At 37.3% G+C, this 7,814-nt stretch overlaps 1 pseudogene; it reads right to left on the bottom strand.

The window, feature by feature from the left end:
- Window positions 1-2,358: 2,358 nt before the first annotated feature.
- LOC149197130 (myosin-11 pseudogene) lies at window positions 2,359-3,181 on the bottom strand (annotated as a pseudogene).
- Between the last annotated feature and the right edge of the window lie 4,633 nt (window positions 3,182-7,814).

The raw sequence follows: 7,814 nt of genomic DNA, 5'->3' as shown, positions 1-7,814 counted from the left end.
TTATTATTCTAGACTCACATGGGTCACATTTCTAAAGGAGAAGTTGGAAGCATTTGAAAATTTTAATATCTTCAAAGCTATGGCTAAGGACCAAAATGAGTGCAAATTAAAGTGTGTAAGGTTAAACAAAGGTGGAGAGTTCGCTTCAAATGAATTTAATCACTTTTGTGAAGAACATGGCATAAGAAGATAGTTTACAATTTCTAACACGCCTTAGCATAATGGTGTAGTTGAAAGACAAAATAAATAAGTGCAACAATTGGCAAGAGCAATGATGAATGAAGGAAATTTTCCAAACAATTTTTGGGTTGAAGTTATTTTGTTCAAATTTTAAATAATGCTTAGTTCATGCCAAACAATGACAACACCCCATGTGAACTATGGTACGGAAAACCAATCACACTAAAGCACTTCAAATTCTTTGGGAGCAAGTGCTATATCAAGAAAAATGATGATAATATTAGAAAATTTGATGCAAGGGCTGATTAAGGAGTATTTTTGGGGTACTATAATAAGAGCAAATGTTATAGATGTTACATAAAAGGCTATGCAAAATAATTGGCTACATTAATGTATAGGTATATGAGGAATTTCCTCTCAAATCAATAGTGAAAATGAAGCAGAAAAACTTGAAGAATCAAGAGAAGAGGAAGAAGCACATGCAACATTCTCTCATCCAAAAATCCCTCGAGATATATACAAAAGAATTATCCCACAAATCAAATTGTTGGTGAAAAGGACACGGGGGTTCAAACTCAAAGAAGAGTGATGAATACCCCTAGCTAAGCACACATTTCTATGTTAATCCATGATTCAACCAAAATATTTTCTTCGTGCGATTCAACATGAGAATTGGATAAAAGCTATAAATGAGGAACTAGATTAGATTGAGAAAAATCAGACCTCGTAATTGGTTCCAAGACCATTAAATAAAAATTTCATAGGCACAAAATGGGTCATTAGGAATAAATTAAATGAGAGTGGATTGGTGGTAAGAAATAAGCTCACATTAGTATGCCAAGTCTATTTTGATGAGACTTTTTCTCTAGTAGCAATATTAGAGGCAATTCGAATGTTTATATCCTTTTCGTATCACAAAAAATTTAAATTATATCAAATGGATGTAAAATAAACCCTTTTGAATGGAAAACTTAAAGAAGAGGTCTACATTGAACAACATAAAGGATTTTAGCTATCAGAAAATCCTATCAAAGTATATAAATTAAAGAAGGCATTGTATGTACTTAAACAAGACCCCAAGGCATGTGTTGAACACCTAATCCTCAATGGGTTAGTGTGGAAGCAGAATGGACAAAAGGAGTCCAAGAGACCTTGGGATGTGAAACCCAATAGTCACAACAATGTACTATAAATGTATATCAGTTGTTAATAAAAATCGTACTGTCATGTTTTATCTTTCCTATTTGTGGTTTCCCATGTGTGTTTAACATGGTATCAGAGCAGGCGTATTCCTGCCCTACATAATTAAGTTGAGCCATTTGTTTTATGGCCTTTATGTGCAATTTAATTCTGCCATGAACTTCATGAATATTTTCTCATGAATATTTCTTCAGCTAAATTTTAGTTGCAACCTGTTAATACCTGCTGGTGTCTGGTGCCTGAAATCCGCTGCTGACACCCTTGTCTGCCATATTCCTTTTATACAGACCTGCGCCCTGTCTGCCATATTCCTTTCCAGCGCTGCCTTTGCCATATTACCTGCGCTGAATTTTGACACAGGTCCGTTAAAATACCACTGCTGCATGGTATTACGACTCTGTCATGGTATAACGCCCACTTCTGCCATACCGCCATGGTATTACGACTCTGCCACCCATCTCCGCATTAGAAGCTGCAGGATTTTTGTGTTTATCGTTTAAGTCGTCCTCTTGACAAAAATCACCCTCAGGAGCATACGAAATTGCAACAGCTAGATCATACCAAAACCCATACCAAAACCCCTTGCCCGCTGTGCGGTGTTCCAAAGCGGTATGCCCTGTCTGCTTGCGGTTCGAATCCTTGGACGGGTTCTTTTCAAAAATAGTTAAATGCTGGTCATATTCCTTTCAAAATGCTGGTCTGAACGCTGGTCATATTCCTTTTAATGGATCTAATATGCGTGATTGACATGGTATGAACGCTGGTCATTTGGCACTGGTATGTGCTTCTGCGTTTATCGAATTTGAATCGACAGATTTCGTTGCAAAAGCTATTCAGGGATCGCCTCTATTGATACCCAGCCAACATGTTTTCGTACTAGTGTCAGGTTCGGTTTTCATGTAATTGATTTACTGCTCTGAGACAAGATCTGGATAAAAATCCAATTGTATGTTGCAAGGGAATAGCTTCTCATGAGCTAATAACGCCATTGATCAAGAGATGAAAATAATAGAAAATGTAGCCTTCTGTATTACAGAGTACATGGCAACAAGAAATGAAAAGCTGAATTCTCAAGAAGCTGAGACGGTAGATTGATATCTGACAAATCTGTTTCTTGCATAGACTTTGAGATGTCATCCACAGAGAATGGTATACTCAAGTCGTCATCCAACAAGAACAAATTTCCATGAGCATCGTTTGAATCTTCTGCCATCAACATTTTCATGCTTGCAATAACATCTGGAGACACACTGTGTGTGCCATATTCATCGTCCCAGTACATGGTACTGATTCTATACAATTGTTGTATGCTTAAAACCGGACAGAGATCGTGGGCAATTTCATCCAAATATTTCTTTGGCTTTTGATGTATAACCAAAAATCCCACTGCTTGTCTAATATGCTTGAGTGCATCCCAGGCTGAGCCTGCATACTCTTCCTTTGCTTCACAACACCAAAGTTCTAGTTCAGCCAACCCTGCTTTTACATATTCTCCATTGCTAAATGAGCAACATTCACGCCGTAAAAGGAGGTTGTTGAAAAGCTGTACATTGATGTATGCAAATGTCTGGGTAAATACCTTACGAACAAGAATAGATGGGACATAATTTCCACGCATAGTTTGGAGAAGATTGGTTAGGCTCTTGATAATGCTTTGCCAATGATTGTTGGATGCTTGCTGTGTGTTTGCATTTGCTTGGGATCGAGATATCTTAACTGCGCTTGCTCTTGGTGTTCTTGGGACCTGGATACATAGGCCAAGCAACACAGATATTTCCTTCTTAAGATTGTCACGGATAATCCCATATATTTTTTCAACATAAGCTTTAAGTTGCTATTTGAATAACAAAGCTGGAAATTACTGTAATCTCTGCTGTGAATCTCGAAAACGTGAGAAGATTTGGGAGAAGGCTGCGCGCTTATGCAGTTGTAGGGGCCGACACATCCCCTACTTGTAAATCTACGCAAATTGACACAGAGGGTGGGAGCTATCCTATTTGGAATCACAATCTGCAACTGGAATTGGGTACGAGCAAGAGAACATTATTGTACAGAAAAGCGTCGGCCAGTGTAACAATACATGTTTATTGTAAAACGCCTTTTGGGAAAAAGCTGGTGGGATGGACTAAGGTGCCCTTCTCTGATATTGTGGAGGGCTACAGAGACCCCCATTCTCTGCATTTCCTCAGCTATCGTTTGAAGACAAGCAAAGGAAAGCCTCAGTCTGGAATCATCAATCTATGCGTGCGTCTACTTCCCAAACAATATAATTACGACTCAGACTAGCCTGGTTTCAATTGTGGACCCGTTCACTACTCAGAGCAACCTGGTTTCAATTCTGTACCTGTTGATTACTTTATGTTATTGTGTTATAATTGTGAAGTTTTGATAGCCATCATTTAGTGAAGGAGTATTTGAAGGATCCAAGAAAGTTTGCAATTGCTGCTGCCCCAGTTGTGGAACTGTATTTAAAACTCATTATAGTTTCTGTTCCTTGATTCATTTGCTGCACATTTACAAAGGATTTTTCTGTCTTTGTACTGTGAGTGGGTGTTACTTTTGCTCATTGGGTCATAGTTGTAATCAGTTTTTTAGAGGGGTGTAATTTTGATAATGGAGAATATGCCTCGAATTACTGAAATATTAGAGTTCTTAAAAACTCTGATACATTCCTTTGATCATGGTATAGTAAGAATAAGCAAAGCTTCTCTGGTTGACATTAGAACCTGTTTGTATAATGTACAAGAGAATATTAAGTTTTTGTAGCTTGAGACAAAGCTACAACAGGAAGAATTACAGCAGTGGAGTCATCATTCTGAACTTGTTTCTGTTCAGAGGATTGAAACAGACTCCCATAAATAGCAAGACAATAATATTACAGTTCATTCAGATTTAGTACCTCATAAAGCATCAGTTGTACATGCAGATGAAAAACTCAGTCTGCACTTCCCAAGCCCATCATCAGACCTTGGGAACAACTTGTCCACAACAAGCACAGAATTGGTCTTGGATATGACAAGGACTTGTCCTTTCATATTCCAGACTACTCAAAGCCCATTTAGTTTCATAGTGCTGGATTCATTCATGACAGTTCACCTCCAGCTGTTCCAGACTCTGCCTCTCTTCCACAGCAACAACAACAACAACAACAACAACAACAACAACAGATTGTAAAATGCCAACACTGTGACCGAGTTGGCCATCTGAAAGATCACTGTTTTGATCTTCATCCATGTAAGCACTGTCATAAAACTAGCCATTCTTCACACAGATGCTTCAAAAACAAACGTCCTGCAAGAACAAAGATTCATCTTGGATGGATCGCTTCTTGGCAATGGGCATCAACAGCCAAGAAGATATTCCAAACACATGTCAGAACTTGTTCTAGAGTATTGAACAATCTTGCAGTTGAGTTTTCTCCATCATCTCACCTTGTATCTGACAGGGGGGGGGAAGGATGGTCATCTACAAGCTTCAAAGCCACATCAAGCAAGCCTGAGCCACAACCTGCCACACCAGTTTCAGAGTTGTAGCCAGAGACAAAGATGCCCCTGAACATGCCTTCAGTTGGCAATCTGGGACACTTCCTCTAGTAGAAGACTTCAGCTTCTTGCCAGTTTTGGAAGAATTCCAGGAACAAAATTGAGAACACTTCCTCTAGCAGAAGACTCCAGCTTCTTGCCAGTTTTGGAAGAGTTCTAGGAATTGCATTAAGCATTCCAGAGTTGTTGGTCATCCTTAAACCATCACAGGTTGAGACTTCCCTTTTCAGGTTGAAGTTCTCCCTTTTATGCGAGGTGAGACCTCCCTTTCATGGTTGAAGGTTTCCCTCTTCAAAACAATAGGAGCACTTCCTCTAGCAGAAAACTTCAGTTTCTTGCCAGTTTTGGAAGAGTTCCGGGAACTGCACTAAGCGTTCCAGTGTTGGTGGTCATCCTTAAATCACTGCCCTTTATACCAACATTTCAGAGAGCACATTCAACCTAGTGTTGCCATGCATTTTTTGCACATTTTGTATTACAACTCTCTTCTTGGACTCATACATAACCCTACGGATTAAGGGGGGGAATGTTGGACACCTAATCCTCAATGGGTTAGTGCGGAAGCCGAATGGACAAAAGGAGTCCAAGAGACCTTGGGATGTGAAACCCAATGGTCACAAAAATGTACTATAAATGTATATTAGTTGTTAATAAAAATCGTACTGTCATGTTTTATCTTTCCTATTTGTGGTTGCCCATGTGTGTTTAACAACATGGTATTCTACATTAGAAAATTATCTACAGCAACAAGGATTCAAAAGAGGAACAAATGATAGTAACATGTATAATAAAGTTAAAAATGAAAATATTCTAATTATTGTTATTAATGTTGATGACACCATTTTTAGTAGAGATGCAGATTAAGTCAACAAGGAAAATTTTAAGGATGGAAATTTATCTTAGTGTTTTGAAACCTTGGTGAATCTTACTAGTCTATAATATGAAAACTATTGTTGGGTGTGGAACATGATTGTCTTTCTAATTCAAAGGTCTTGTTTTAGCCACATTTGGATCCTAGTCCTTGACGGGAGGGAGGGTGGGGGGATTTCCCCCCCACTATTGTTGCTAGGGGGTTTGTGGGGGGAGGCGATGACATGCTTTTAGCACCCCTGCCACCCCTCATGAGGGTTCGGGGGCAACACCCCTGAAAGCAAAATTAAGAAAATTTCCTTGTAAAATATTGTAATTTCATAGTCAATCTGGGGCATTCATTAGCCGGTAGATCTAACGGTAGAAGTTATGTTAATTTAGGGTTTTTTGCCCCAAAAGGAAACCCTTGATTTATATGAGGGAATTGTATTGCGGTTGTGTATTATTCTATGAGAGAAAAATAGAGACTGTGTGAGAGTGAATAAGAAGTTACAACAAATGTGTTGTAGGTTGTATCCCTTCAGTTTGTTGGATAATATAAAAGGAAGGGTTGATTGTTTCTCTGTGGACGTAGCCCAAATTGGGTGAACCATGTATGTCTATGTCTCTTTTTTAATTATTTTGTGTTTGTTTTTCCACTATATTTTATGTGTTCCATTATTGTTTTATTTAATTTATAAAAACTATAAAATATTTGGTGGTATCTTTACAAATATTTTCAAATTTCTAGTGATTTTATATATAGTCTCTATAAAATTTTGGTGATCTTTGAACTTAAATATTTTTATACTCTAAAATTTGCGTGAATAATTTTTAGGAAAAATAGAAAATGACGAATATTTTTTGGGGAAAATCCATGGAAAATTAGGCCACTTGTGAATATTAGCCCCTCAAATTTTCCCTGTCACTCAATAAAAATTTGCAATGGATATGCAAACTGAGTTTGAGATGTTGATGCTTAGGGAACTCTCATTTTTTATTGGATTGTAGACTACTCAATCAAATAAAGATATATTCATTTCCCAAAGAAAGTGTCTCAAAGAAATGTTGAAGAAGTTTGGGATGGAAGAATACTCCCTAGTCAATACTCCTATGGTCACTAGATGCAAGCTTAACAAAGATGATGAGTCACCAGAGATAGATAAAACATTGAATAGATCAATAATTGGTTTTTGTTTTTTTTGGTACCGAACTGCCTCATAACAAAATATTATGCAAGTTATTGGTGTAGTTTCAAGGTATCAATCAACACGCAAATAAAGTCATCTGTTAGCTTCCAGAGAATTTCAATATATTTAAAAGTCATAATAGTTTGTGGTCTATGGTATCCTAAGGGTCAATTTTTTTCATTAACTACATACATAGATGTTGATTGGGATGGAGAAGTAGATGATAGGAAAAGCACAAGTAGTGGTGCTCTCTTTCTTAGGAATTTCTTAGTAGCCTACTTGAGCTAAAAACAATAATTTATCTCCCTTTCTATTGCTGAAGTTGAATATATAGTATCTCCAACTAGTTGCACTCAAAATTTGTGGATGAAACAAAATTTATAAAACATGAAGGTCACTTATGGTAAACCCATTCCAAATATACGTGATAACACAAGTGTAATCAATATATCCAATAATCCTATTCTTCATTAAAAAACTAAGCATATCCCCACAAAGTACCATTTTTGTAGATAATAGGTGGATGATTAGATCATGAAGTTGGAATATGTCTCAATCAAGGAGCAAGTTGTTGACATCTTCACCAAAACTCTTCCCAAAGAACCTTTTGAGTATCTAAGGTAGAAGTTGGGAGTGATGTCTCATTCTTCCATTCGTTTTTCTTTACAAGCAAAGAGGGTAGTTGTCCAAACATGTCTAAGGATGGCTTTCATGATTTAAGAAAAGAAATAATATCAAATTTAGGGAGAGTTTTAAAAATCAATAGGAGGAGTACAATTTTAGGGGGGGTAGTTAAGAAAACAATGAAATAGAAATCATGATGGTGCAAGTAGATTAACTTATAGACAGGTCC

The sequence above is a fragment of the Pinus tabuliformis genome, chromosome 2_2, assembly GCF_031772625.1.
Source record: "Pinus tabuliformis cultivar Carrire ecotype Pingquan chromosome 2_2, CPIR1, whole genome shotgun sequence".
NCBI lineage: Eukaryota > Viridiplantae > Streptophyta > Pinopsida > Pinales > Pinaceae > Pinus > Pinus tabuliformis.
The sequence above is the reverse complement of the archived record's forward strand: the minus strand, read 5'-3'. Positions and strand labels throughout refer to the sequence as shown.